Genomic DNA, 13,881 nt, shown 5'->3' on the forward strand with positions numbered 1-13,881 from the left:
GACTTTTGTATGAAACCCATAGTTGGTGAAGAATGGTGTGGAAGAAGATGAAGAATGGTACTGATTGTTGTGGCAAAACTCAACCCATGGGTGAAGTTGAACCCAATCATCTTGGGAAGATGATACATAGATACGGAGGAAGGCCTCCAAGACCTGATTCACCCTCTCAGTTTGCCCATTGGTTTGGGGCTGATAGGCTGTAGAGAATTTCAACTTGACTTGGAGAGCCTGGCAGAGACTTCGCCAGAACTTGGCCACAAACTGAACACCTCTGTCGGAAATTATCTCCTCTGGAAGACCATGTAATCTGAAAATTTCTTGGATGAAGACTTGTTCCAACTTGGAAGCTGACGGAAGACCAGTGATAGGAATAAAATGAGCCATCTTGGTGAACCGGTCAACTACCACCCAGATGGTGTTAAATTTATTACACATGGGGAGATCCGTGACGAAATCCATAGATAAGTGAGTCCACGGATAATGAGGAACAGATAACGTAACCAGTTGCCCAATGGGTGACTGGCGGGGCACTTTGTGTTGAGCACACTTTGGACATGATGCGACAAATTCAGTAATGTCCTTCTTCAGGGTTGGCCACCAGTATGATCTGGAAATTAATTCTAAGGTCTTCTGAATGCCTGTGTGTCTTGCGAAGCGGGAGGAATGTGCCCAATGCAAGAGCTTCCTTCTGAGAGCCAGCTTTACAAAACTTTTCCCTGATGGGGGCATAGAGTCGATCATCACTGCGGAGAATGCCACTGGATCAATAGTGTAATGCTTGTCAATAGACTCAGGCTCATTTTCTTGCTCCCAAGAATGGGAGAGGGCATCAGCCTTACGATTCTGTGACCCAGGACAAAACTGAAGTTTGAAGTCAAATCTGGAGAAAAAGAGTGCCCACCTGGCTTGACGAGGGTTAAGACACTGAGCGTTTTTTAAATACAAAAAGTTCTTGTGATCCATCAGAATGATGAGGGTATGAGAAGCGCCTTCTAACAAATATCTCCACTCCTCCAGTGCAAGTTTGATAGCCAAAAGCTCTTGGTCACCAATGGCATAGTTACGCTCGGCTGGGGAAAACTTCCGAGAGAAAAACCCACAGGGATGTAGATGACCATAATTGGCTCTTTGAGACAGGACTGCGCCCACTCCAACAGAAGAGGCATCCACCTCTAGGGTAAAGGGTGAGCTAGTATCAGGCTGTTTTAATACTGTAACAGAGATGAACCTCTGTTTCAACTGATGGAAGGCTTGAACGGCTTCTTCTGACCACTTGGAAGGGTTAGCACCTTTCTTTGTAAGCGCAGTAATAGGTGCTGCGATGGTGGAGAAGTCTCTAATAAATTTTCTGTAATAGTTGGCGAAACCTAGAAATCTCTGGATGCCTTTGAGGGTTACAGGAATCGGCCAATCTTGGATAGCTTGAAGCTTCTCGGAATCCATCTCCAGGACAGAACCGGACACAATATACCCCAGGAATGGGATGGATTTAACTTCAAAGACGCATTTTTCCAGTTTTGCAATACAGATGATTGGTACGAAGACGGGACAAAACTTCTTTCAACCAGAAGCGATGTTCCTCCAAATCATTTGCAAAGATAAGGATATCATCGAGATAAACCACAACGTGTCAATAGAGAATGTCCCTAAAGATTTAATTCACGAAGTGTTGAAATGCAGCTGGAGCATTGCTGAGTCCAAAGGGCATGACGAGGTACTGATAATGTCCATCACGGGTGTTAAAAAGGGTCTTCCACTCATCCCCCTTTCGGATTCGGATGAGATTATAAACTCATTTAGTGTGGTCTGTAGGAAAACTGCCAGGATGCAACTCAAAGTGGATCTCACACTGGTTTAGGAAACCCCTGCAGGCTTTCGGGGATCCGTCATATTTAGCTGGTGTCTGCAAGTGGAGACATGGATCAGAAATGGGTATGGCGGGTGGGGACACCACCGTAGGTGCTACAGTCGGTACACTGGACGCCCCTGACCCACGGAGGGTGGCTTGAATTTCATCCAGCCAGGAGGAGAGGTCCTGAAGACTTCGGACGACATGGCCTTGTGCAGCTTCCTGATGTTCAAGGCGGGCTGCCAGTTCTTGCATTGGCCTAGTCCCTTGGACTTGATCTCCGTCCGGCTCCATTAGGTCAGTGCTTACTGTCACAACTGAGGGCTGGTGTTGGTAGCGGGAAGCCTCAGTTGTAGGGGCTGACGGGTACTTAAACTTAGGAGGTGAGATGGAACTCCTAGATATGCGCACAGGCTGCAGCACCAAAGCCCGAAGGCGTGACCACGACAACTAGAGGTATCTTTGAGGTGTTTTATTAAATAATAAAAGTCATGAAAAAGTGCAACAAAACAACAACTATTAGGAGAGTTTCTGGATTCCTACTGGGCTGAGACCAGTATCTTGGGAATTAATTTAGGGTGTTTAGTGATGCTTGAGATCATTGGTGAAGTAGTAGAATGATGCTAGAGATCGATGGTGAAATAGTAGAATGATGCTAGAAATCGTAGGAACAGCACTTTGCTGTACTATTGAATACTGAGGTTAATGTGAACAAAGTTCTGCTGGAGAAGATACTGATAGCCAAAGCATATACTCTGCTGACACAGGGTGCAAATAGCAGAAAGTCAGGCTGCACCGCAGAGAGTTATCACAGGAGAAGCAGGCTGCACCGCAGAGAGTTATCACAGGAGAAGCAGGCTGCACCGCAGAGAGTTAGCACAGGAGAAGCAGGCTGCACCGCAGGGAGTAATCACAGGAGAAGCAGGCTGCACCGCAGGGAGTTGTCACAGGAGAAGCAGGCTGCACCGCAGGGAGTTATCACAGGAGAAGCAGGCTGCACCGCAGGGAGTTATCACAGGAGAAGCAGGCTGCACCGCAGAGAGTAGACACAGGGGAGTCAGGCTGTACTGCAGAGTATAACACAGGAGAGTCTCTAGTGAAGCTGAAGACTGGAATCACTGGAAAGACAGGCATTGGCTGACAGCTTGACACAGGCACCAGCAGTGCTGCGGATTGGTAAGAAGAATGACATGTGACTTTATCCAACATGGCTGCACCCATGACCGAGTTTGAAGGGGAAAGAACCATGTGCCAAACAACAATGGCAGCGAAGGCCGCGGCAGCAGAGGACTCCACGCTCTCCTGTACACGCACAGCGGCCACCGAGATGACAGCGGCAGCCGCAGCTCACAGAGGACCTTTTAAAAAAAAAGAAACAATAGGGTTGGTCTGAAGTTTGATGTTGCTCTTGGACAGGTCTCGGGTCTCCTAGTTACACTGGTGCCCAGAGTTTATTGCTGTGCCAGCTAGACAGGAGAGGGACCCGGATGGAGACTGCACATGGGTCCCCTCCTTTCTTGATGCGCCACTGGTTGAGACCTATAATTATAGAAAATGACTATGTATAGCGGATTTTGACTGTGATTCATTGTGACATGGATATTTTTTTTTTACTTATTGCTTATTTGAATCAATTCATCATTTCATTCTAATCCTACAGCAAGTCAGAATATTCCCTTTTTTTAGATAATTATATGTTATTATTTTGTGCATGTTTGTTTGTATACTATTACTATTTTTATCTATTGATCCAAATAAAAATGATATTTTAAATAAAATCTACAATTAAGAATGCCTGAGAAAGAGAGTTAATCTTTACCTCTTCTTCTACTGTAGGTATTTGTTCCAAGATAGTAAAATTACGTATGTTGCTCCTCTGTGGTTAAATATTACTCTAAGTGCGCACAACGGGCCTGATTCAGAAATGTCTAATAATGCTGCCACAGCTGTGAATGTGTATGCAGCGACTGTGAAAAATGAAAATGCCGCATCCTCTGGATTTGTATTGAGAGGCCCATTGGCGGCTTTGTGAGTCAAAGCGGCTGCGTACAAAGATGCAGTGTTGGTTGCAGATCAGTTGATTAGTGAACTCCGGAGTAGCCCTATTGTCATGCAGCATGGCCGCAGTAATTAAGATGTCAGAGCCATAGTAGATAAAATTCCTCGTGGTGACCTGTGTCCTGTGAACCTTAATTGCATAGGGCATGAATCAGACTTGTATGATATTGCAAAGGAAGAAGCTGTGCAATACGGTACAGCTAATATGCAGCTGCAGCCAGGGTCGTCATGACTTTGCCTCTCCTACAAATGGACCCGGTCGCCGCCTCTTCCCCATCCCCAAACACCCTTAGCCTGTCAATCAGGTTGGGGCTTAAGGGACACTGGGGGTGATTCCAAGTTGTTCGCTCGTTATTTTTTTCCCTCTACGGAGCGATTAGTCGCAAACTGCGCATGCGCAATGTACGCAGTGCGCCTATACCAAGTAAATTAGCACAAAAGTTTGGTATTTTACTCACGGCGTAACAAAGTTTTTTCATCGTTCTGCTGATCGGAGTGTGATTGACAGGAAGTGGGTGTTTCAGGGTGGAAACTGGCCGTTTTCTGGGAGTGTGCGGAAAAACGCAGGCGTTTCAGGGAAAAACGCAGGAGTGGCTGGAGAAACGGGGGAGTGGTTGGGCAAACGCTGGGTGTGTTTGTGACGTCAAACCAGGAACGAAAAGGACTGAGCTGGTCGCAATGACAGAGTAAGTCTGGAGCTACTCAGAAACTGCGGGGTAATCGTTACGAGAAAATTAGCGAATCTTTTGTTCGCAATTCTGCTGAGCTAAGATTCACTCCCAGTAGGCGGTGGCTTAGCATGTGCAATGCTGCTAAAAGCAGCTAGCGAGCGAACAACTCGGAATCACCCCCACTGTGTGCAAGGACACAAGACCCATTCTGCACATGTGCAGAAGGGATCGGTATGTGTGACCGGCGGACTAACCACCACTTACCGCAGCCTAACCCTAACCATCCCACTTAATTCATAAACCCACCCCCCCACCCGGTGGAGCCTAACCTTAACCCCCCTTCCCGCAGACTAACTCTAACCACCCCCACAGAGCCTAATTCAACCCCCCCACACCCTCCCCACCCCATGGTTGTGTCTTAACCTACCCCCCCTTCCTGCAGGCAAGTCATAACTCTCCTGGCTATACTTACCATCGGGACTGCAGCTGTCAGGATTCCAGTGTCGATGTTTTGATGGGTATTGGTATTCTGGGATTGTTAGTCCAACTGCCGGGATCCCGACAGCTGGAATCTTGAACGTATACCATGCAGAATGGGTCCTGCAGTGTCCCTGTCATCATACACGAACCATCGAGTTAGCGTACAAATATGAATCACGCCCATAGACATTTCACCTACAGATATTCACAAAACACAAATACAAATACACAACAATCTTTATTCCTGCCTACGGTGGTTTGGGCGGATTTCTGCCTAACCCAGCAACTGTTGCTAGGTGGCAGTCCTATTTCCTAAAACACATTATTCTTGCAGGCTACAGATTCTTGCAAACTACTGTTTCTTTGCAATTAAAAAAATATTTTTCCGTTGTTGTGACTATATGATTCCAGATTCATGGTCATAATTACATTTTACAGCAACTCCTTGACATTGCAAAGTCGCTATACAACCCTCAAGTGCAATCAATTTATTTAACTAATATATCAGATCAAAAAGAAAATACTGTAATTACATAGGTTTGCAATACACATTAGTTGGCATAGTCAGTTGTTACAGCTGCCAATACTACTAATAAAATTCATACATTCGACAGGATTGACAGACGTGCGGAATGCCGGACGATCTCTGATGTTTTTTTTAAGGGGGCAAACACTTATAAGGCAAAACCATGCCTTGTAAGGGATTGCCCCTTAAAAACAATGTCCAAGATCGTCCGGCATTCCGCACATCTGTCAATCTCGAACTCTAATACATCCCGCCGATTGACTCAATTATTGTAATAAAAAAACCCTACAGATCCTTCCAATAATACTAATGAAGAATCGTTTTTTCACTTTCTGGCCATTGCAGAACTAATTAATTAACTTTTTGTCCTACCACCTTTTCAGACAAGCTTATCAAATTCCAGAACCGCTCACATTACCTTCATAGCTTTCCTATCCAATTATATTCCCACAGGACAGTCCACACAGTGTTGGACTGGGGCATGTAGGGCCCACCGGGGGAATGCAGTGGTAGGGGCCCATGTTAGGGGTGTGGCCAGTCTGCACATCATTGGTTTGACTAACCATAAGAGAGTGCAATGTCTGGGCCCCTTCAGAAATATATACAGTAAATTCAGCTGCTGCATGCATGATAATGTACCAGATTGATAACAGATTAATAACAGCAATGCACTGTAGAAAATACACCAAAGTCCAGTATAAGGTAACATATGTATGATGTATAATTCAAGTGCATAGTCTGGAACCTGATCCTTAGAGCAGGAGGTGGGCCCCCAGCAGTGGGGCCCACCGGTTGTTTCCACCGTACCCCTGTGGGCCAGTCCAGGCTTGAGTCCACACATATCCCTACATATTTTCTTTCTTCACTCTCCTTTCCTCCTGACCCTGGTTCATCACTGCTGTGATGTTATATCATGCAGCCCACCAAGAACCTTTGTAATCTGGTGGACAACTATGCAATAGATAGCACCTATCCTTGTGTATCAATGCCTATTTCCCCATAGATTGTAAGCTTCGAGCAGGGCACTCCTACCTCTATGACTGTTTGTTTTTACCCAGTTTTGTCTAATTGTGTCCAGTTGTAAAGTGCAATGGAATTTGCATCACTCTATAAGAAACTGTTAATAAATAAATAATACCTGTAACAATAACTTAAACCTATCTGGTAAAATAATTTCAGGGATTTTTGTTACATGAATTTGCAAATACATGGAAAGCTACTGAGCTGCGTCACGACTTCTCTGATATCAGCAGTCCTAAAACTACATAATAGCAGTGCCCACATATGGCCATGTGAATTGTCTACAGTAAGGCCTCATGATAAAGGCTCATACAAAAATATATCCAGATTGAGGACTTAGCACTGCAAGGACCAGCATGCCTTCCAAATATCTCTGAAATTCTATAATACTTAAACCTACAGATAGGTTTAAGTATTGTTTCAGGTATTAGTCAGTGTACTGGGGAAAAACCAGGGGGGGAAGCCCCCCCCCCCCTCTGTTTGCTGTGACCCCTCCCCTTGTCTTGCACCTGATAAGGATCTCCAGACTGATTGAGCTGCTACCACTGTTTGCATGTGTGAGAAGGCATTGAATGGGAGCAGCATTTGGAAGGCATGCTGGTCCTAGTGGTGCTTATGGGAGATCTAGGGGGTGGCTCTCAGGTAAGCTAGCCCTCAATCTGGATGTATGTTTGTATGAGCCTTTGTCATGAGGCCTTACAATATATAAATCCCATGGCCCTATGTAGGCACTGCTATTATGTAATGTTAGGACTGCTGATATCAGAGAAACTGTGATGCGGCTCAGCAGCTTTCCATGTAATGTATTTTCAAATTCATGTAACAAATATCTCTGAAATTCTATTACCAGATAGGTTCAGGTATTGTTGCGAGTATTAATCAGTTTGCTGGATGGATATCGGGGGGGGGGGGGGGGGGGGCGTGGGAACACCCAAGCCCACTCTGTTTGCCATGTACTGATGAAATGTCGGCATGACTATAATGTCAACAAAAGGTCCCTGGTGGTCTAGTGGTGACTTTCCTGGTATGGAGGGTACGGAGACTCCAGATGTGTCTTCCAGGTTTGGTGGTGACATCCGGCTGATTCAGTGCCTTTTACCTTAAATTTGACTAATTCTAACACCTAACTAATCCCCAGTGCCTATTACTAACATCCCCTCCTGCAACCCAACCCTAACCATCCCGCTAGTTCCTTACCATAATTCTACCCTACCATAGCCTCACCCTAACCCAGAGGTTCCCAAACACGGTCTCAAGGCACCCCAACAATCCAGGTTTTAGGTATATCCATGGCTAAGCACAGATGGTTAAATCAAATCTACTGAGGTGCTAATTAAGTCACCTGTGGCCAAGCATGGATACATTTAAAACCAGGACCGTTGGGGTGCCTTGAGGACCACGTTTGGGAACCTCTGCCCTAACCTAATGCCTAACCCTAACCCTCCCCTCCCATAGCATAACCCAAACCCTTCACTGCTAGACCATGCAGAACGTCAGCATTTCACATGCTGACATGTTCAATGTTGACATTTTAATAATGTTGACATTAGGACCACATCCCAGTAGAGATATAGATTTTCACTTTTCTACAAAATGTTTTATGTACAGAAATGTCCACATGTCTGGAAGAAGATTTGTGGGAATACATTTAGGGGGTAATTCAGACCTGATTGTAGCAGCAAATTTGTTAGCAGTTGGGAAAAACCATGTGCACTGCAGGGGGGGGGGGGGGTGCAGATATAACATTTGCAGAGAGAGTTAGATTTGGGTGGGTTATTTTCTTTCTGTGCAGGGTAAATACTGGCTGCATTTTTTTTAGACTACACCCAAATCTCTCTCTCTCTGCACGTGTTATATATCCCCCCCCCCCTGCAGTGCACATGGGGGGGTCATTGCGAGTTGATCGCTTGCTAGCAGTTTTTAGCAGCCATGCAAACGCATAGTCGCCGCCCAGAGGGGGAGTGTATTTTCGCTTTGCAGAAATTTTCGCTGTGCAGGCGCGCGGCAGCAAACACATTTTGTGCAGAACAAGACCATCCCTGTAGTTACTTATTCTGTGCGATGATTGCTGCGACGAGTGACACAGTAATGACGTCAGATACCCACCCAGCAAATGCCCGGCCATGCCTGTTTTTTTCAAAACACTCCCAGAAAACGGTCAGTTGCCACCCAGAAAATCCCACTTCCTGTCAATCTCCTTGCGTTCGGCTATGCGATTGGAATCATCGCTAGAACCACTGCAAAACCACAAAGGACTTCGTGCCCGTATGACACGCGTGCGCATTGCGGTGCATACGCATGCGCAGATTAGCCGTTTTTTTCACTGATCGCTACGCAGTGAACAACAGCAGCTAGCGATCAACTCGGAGTGACCCCCATGGTTTTGCCCAACTGCTAACAAATTTGCTGCTACGATCAGGTCTGAATCACCCCCTTAGAGCAAGTGCTAGAATATTTTCAACTAGGAATGATCTATATTTAATGGGGCAAAAGATACCACCTACAGTATAATAAATATTGAGAACCATTTTTCTATATGTGCAATTTAATAAGTGTAGACAAGAATATTAGTGGTTAAAAAAAAAGTAAACTGTTATGTTTGGAAAATCTATTAACCAATAGGCGCAACCAGTTTTCACAATCCAGACACAGTATTTTTTCTTATGTACTGAACGCTAATACATTATCAAGTCCCAGGTCTTAATCTAATATTGAAATATTTTAAAATACTGTACTTAAGTAATGTTGGGTATATAATTGTGTTGGAAGCACGTAACATTTTGCTATAATCTCATTAATAATTATTAGTAGTTTATTTGGGAAGCGGATCCCTTTTAATTAGAGCAATATTCACCAGATTTATTATTTTTTATTCCATTACCTATCCACTTGTTGAATATGGTAGAATCCTGCTCCTTTTAAAATTACAGGTTGCCTGCAAATGGCAAAAATAAGTTTGGTGTTTATGGAGATTACTGTACAGCTGATGGGAACAGTGTTCCATACTTTTCCAAGATTACATAAGTAAAGGATTAACCAAAGCTTCTGATGAAGATTTGTGAGTGTGTTGGACATCAGCCAGACTCATGTCTTGACTTAAATATCACCCTGCAGATAAACTTACTTAACTGCCTGTCAAGTAGAACTCATCTCTAATAAATATATAAATCCCTGTGCAATTTGTAAAGTTTGAGGTTAGAGAAATTGATCTGACTTTCAGTTAGACTCGGATGGAGTTTTAATAAATATATTCTGGGACATTTGTTTAGCCATGTACACTTTCTGATTTTTCTATAGAACATTTTATTATCTTTGGAGTAAAGTGTTTCAGCATCTGCAATGGCTAAATTCAGGGGCAGAGCTTAAGTCTGGCACACAACTACAGGCTAACTTCTAGGGACTGCATTGGCTGCAGCACCTAGAAACCAGATAGGGCTGCTGTGATAGCAGGGGAGTGGCTTCACATGGGAAGAGCTCTCTCTGCTATAGCAGTCCGGACTGGCAGTCCCAGGGGGAGAAAACACCTGTTGCTAAGATTAGCACCTGCGGGTGGAGGTAATTATCCAGAATCAGTGCAGGAGATGACTACTGCACTAGTGCATGTGACATCAATCAGAAATAAGTTCTAAATGCAATAGATGAAAACCCATAGCTATATAGGGGTCTATTCAATTGATGTCCGGTCCTTTCCGATGGAAAGGATCGGACAGTTCAGTATTCAATTTGAGGCCAAATCTGACAGGTTTTAGCCGTTTCCTACAATGTCAATCCAAGTTTTTTAAAGTCGGATTGACAGGGGGGCGTGGTCTGGAGGCTGAACAGAGAGGAAGCACAGACAGTGAGCTCCTCTGTCTTTGAAAGAATAAAGCCTTTATATTCTTTCCCCTGCTCAGAGAAAGCCCTGGGAAGTCAGCTCCTGTGATTGTGGGAACCCCCCACAGCGGTGGTCTAGGGCTGCGGAATCGGGGAGCCGGTGTACTGGCTCCTGCGGGTTGCGGCCTAGACACCACTTGGAAGCCGGGGCCTCAATTTTGGACTTTCCGCTGCTGGACCCGCGGAGCGCCGTTCCTGGAAGCGTACCCGGGATAATCCTGCCTGCGTCCCCTGGGACCGGGCCCACTCTCCGGACTGCTGGGACCAGCTATTTAGCGGGGGAGAGAGGTGACGGACCGAGCGCGGACACTGGAAGCCCGGAACTCCGGGGGCGGCCGCCATTTTAGATCTCGGGATCCACGGAGCGACGTGCAGGAAGGGAGGCCGAGTGTCTCCTGCATCTGAAGAGGTGAGCGGCTCCCCGAGCATAATCCCCTCCAGTGAGGCCCGCACTAACATCAGCGAACGGCCGCTGCCTACGGCCCAGAGCCAGACGCCGGAAGGGACACAATCACAGAAACATTCTATACAGTGGGCACTGAACTGGGTCTCTTGCCTGAGTCTCCCTGAGCTGCTGAGGTGCAGAAGCAGTGAGAGGTGCTGGGTGTCACCACAGTTTGGGGAGCACTGCTGAGAACCTCCTAATTAAACTACTCGCAGTCCTGCTCGCAGGTACAAATCAGCAATCCATTACACGTAGACCCTCCTGAAATTAAGGGGCAGATATATACAACCGATAACCCCTGAACAGGGGCGAAAATTGCTGTTTGATCCCACACAAATGATATGCCTGTGCTGTGCTGAGATGTGATCCTTTAGCTCATAATGTCCTCCTAATACCTCCCCGCAACCATTTTAGCTGATACATACCCACACGGGGTAGTCACCCTGCTGGATTGAAGCAACCTCTACCCCCCTTATACTGCATTAGACTCATCTCTGGGAATTCAGAAGTCATGGCTCCAAAGAAGCATAAAGCATCCAAACCGGTCAATCAAGTGGCCTTTTTTAAGCCGTCTCCTTTCCGTAACAAACCTACAGAAGCTGGAACCCCTGCAGTAGGCTCCTCTCCTCAGACCATGCGGTCCCCTCCTTTGACCCCTGAGCCCCCTCCCAGTGAAGCACCATCTCCAAAGCGCCTTGAGGATTGTGAAGCTTTAACAGTAGGCAGTATGAAGCTTCTGCTGCACCAGTTCAAAGACGACGTGACATCGGAATTCAGAGCTATGCTGAAATCCTGCCAGAGCTCCATAGAGGATCTGGGTGAGAGGACTGGGCAGTTGGAAACGAAGATGAGTGAAGTAGTCGGTTCACATAATTCACTGATAGATTCCCATGACACCTTGGAGGGTGAAGTGAACTTTCTGCGCGATAAGGTGGCGGATTTGGAGGATCGCTCGCGCAGAAACAATTTAAAACTCAGAGGGGTCCCCGACTCGATCTCGAATAGCAGTCTCCACGATTATACTATGGAGATATTCAAAAAACTGCTACCTTCCGCTAGCTCCTCAGACCTGATACTGGATCGAATTAATCGAATCCCGAAGGCCCGGGGTGCTCCAGAGGGATCGTCCAGGGATATTCTGATGCGGGTTCACTTCTTCCATATTAAGGAGTCCTTGCTCAAGGCGGCTAGAGCCTCCTCTGCCACAGCAGAAGCCTTGGGTAAACTGCAATTATATGGTGACCTTTCGCAGTATACTCTCAACAAAAGACGTTCCTTCTACCCCGTCACTACGGTTCTTCGGAAGGCTGGCATTCTTTATAGATGGGGCTTCCCCACTCATCTGCTGATCTCCAGAGACGGTTCTACTATAGCTATCTCGTCAGCGGATGAAGGTATGAAGCTTCTACGTAAATGGAATCTGGGGGAAGATCGCAAGACCAGCTCCCCTGATCACCGACTCCAGCAGGACTGGACGACGGTTGAGAAGTAGAAATATTTTGCTCATAGTTTCCTTTTTTGCCATATGTGCCCTTACCTGGAACACCGTCCCAGGCCCTTGAAGTTAACTGCAGAGACTGCTACATTTAGTGTATAAGTCGACACAACCATTGAGATTGCTGTCCCTTATTTGTTAGATAATACATGCAAGTGCACGCTTATATATGTGAAGTACAGAGTTCATTTTATGTCTCTACCTAACTGGTATTTGTTAGTTAATCTAATTGTACTAGGTCTCAAATTTGGTTTAACATTATGTGTCTCTGCGGGCAGGAGCCTCGGGGGTGTGAGGGTTGTAGACCGTGTGGGTCAGGGACGTGCGGTGAGCTGCCTCACCCCACCGCACGTCACTGGTGTGGGTGTACATACGCTGAGATATACAATCCTCGGTTGTTCGGTTGCGGGGAGGTTGACCACCAACCTCTCTATTTCATAGGGTGAGGCGCTGGATGTTTTGGAGCCTTACAATGGCCCCATATCTTTATGGGGTCTGTTCCTTTTTTCTCTTTCATACCTTTCTTTTGTCTACCCTTGTTTGTTTCCCCTGTGTGTCTTGTCTCCCCCAGGGTTCTGTTCCTAGATATTGGCTACAGCGGTTGTTATGTACCCTTACTAATCAATTATGGTCAGATTAGTTTAGCTAAATGTTAAAGGGTTAAACTCCCCACAGAAGCGTAAACTAGCATTGTCCTCCTTCCATAGAATGAAAGCAAATGTGGTTGCGATTCAAGAAACCCATTTTAGAAAACTGGACTCTCCTAAATTCTCTGATAACCGCTTTCCCACCTGCTATATGGCCAATGGCCCTACTAAAAAAGCTGGGGTAGCGATACTCTTTTCCCTGAACTGCACTTTCACATTATAATCCCAAATAATAGATCCTGAGGGTCGATATCTCATATTAATAGGGCTATTGGAAAACACAATGGTCACCTTAGTCTCATGCTATGCCCCGAACACTGGCCAGCTCACTTTCTGTAGGAAGCTCTGTTCCCTGATACATAAGCACACTAAGGGGGCAGTTATGATCTTGGGGGATTTCATTTTGGTAGTAGACCCTTTACTAGATAGATCTAGTGCTACTAGAAGCACCCTAGTGGGAGGTCGGAATACCCGGGACGGGAGGCCTAGCCTCTGCCAGTTACTGGGAGAATTCGACCTATATGATGCATGGAGAACTAAACACCCCACAGAGCGGGATTATTCCTTCTACTCACATGCTCATAGCTCTTACTTCAGAATAGACCTGGCCCTGACAAATAAGGAGACCCTGAAGGCCATCCGAGAAATTAACATATTACCTATGACTTGGTCCGATCACTCCCCTCTGACAGTAGTCTGGGAGCTGGAGACCGGTGGGATCCCCCCGGGGCCCTGGAGACTGGGGAGGTTTTTACTCAACAACCCTGACGCCCTTCTCACTATTCGACAATCCATACACCTATACCTTGAGACTAAC

The sequence above is a fragment of the Pseudophryne corroboree genome, chromosome 8 (assembly GCF_028390025.1).
Source record: "Pseudophryne corroboree isolate aPseCor3 chromosome 8, aPseCor3.hap2, whole genome shotgun sequence".
Taxonomy (NCBI): Eukaryota; Metazoa; Chordata; class Amphibia; order Anura; family Myobatrachidae; genus Pseudophryne; species Pseudophryne corroboree.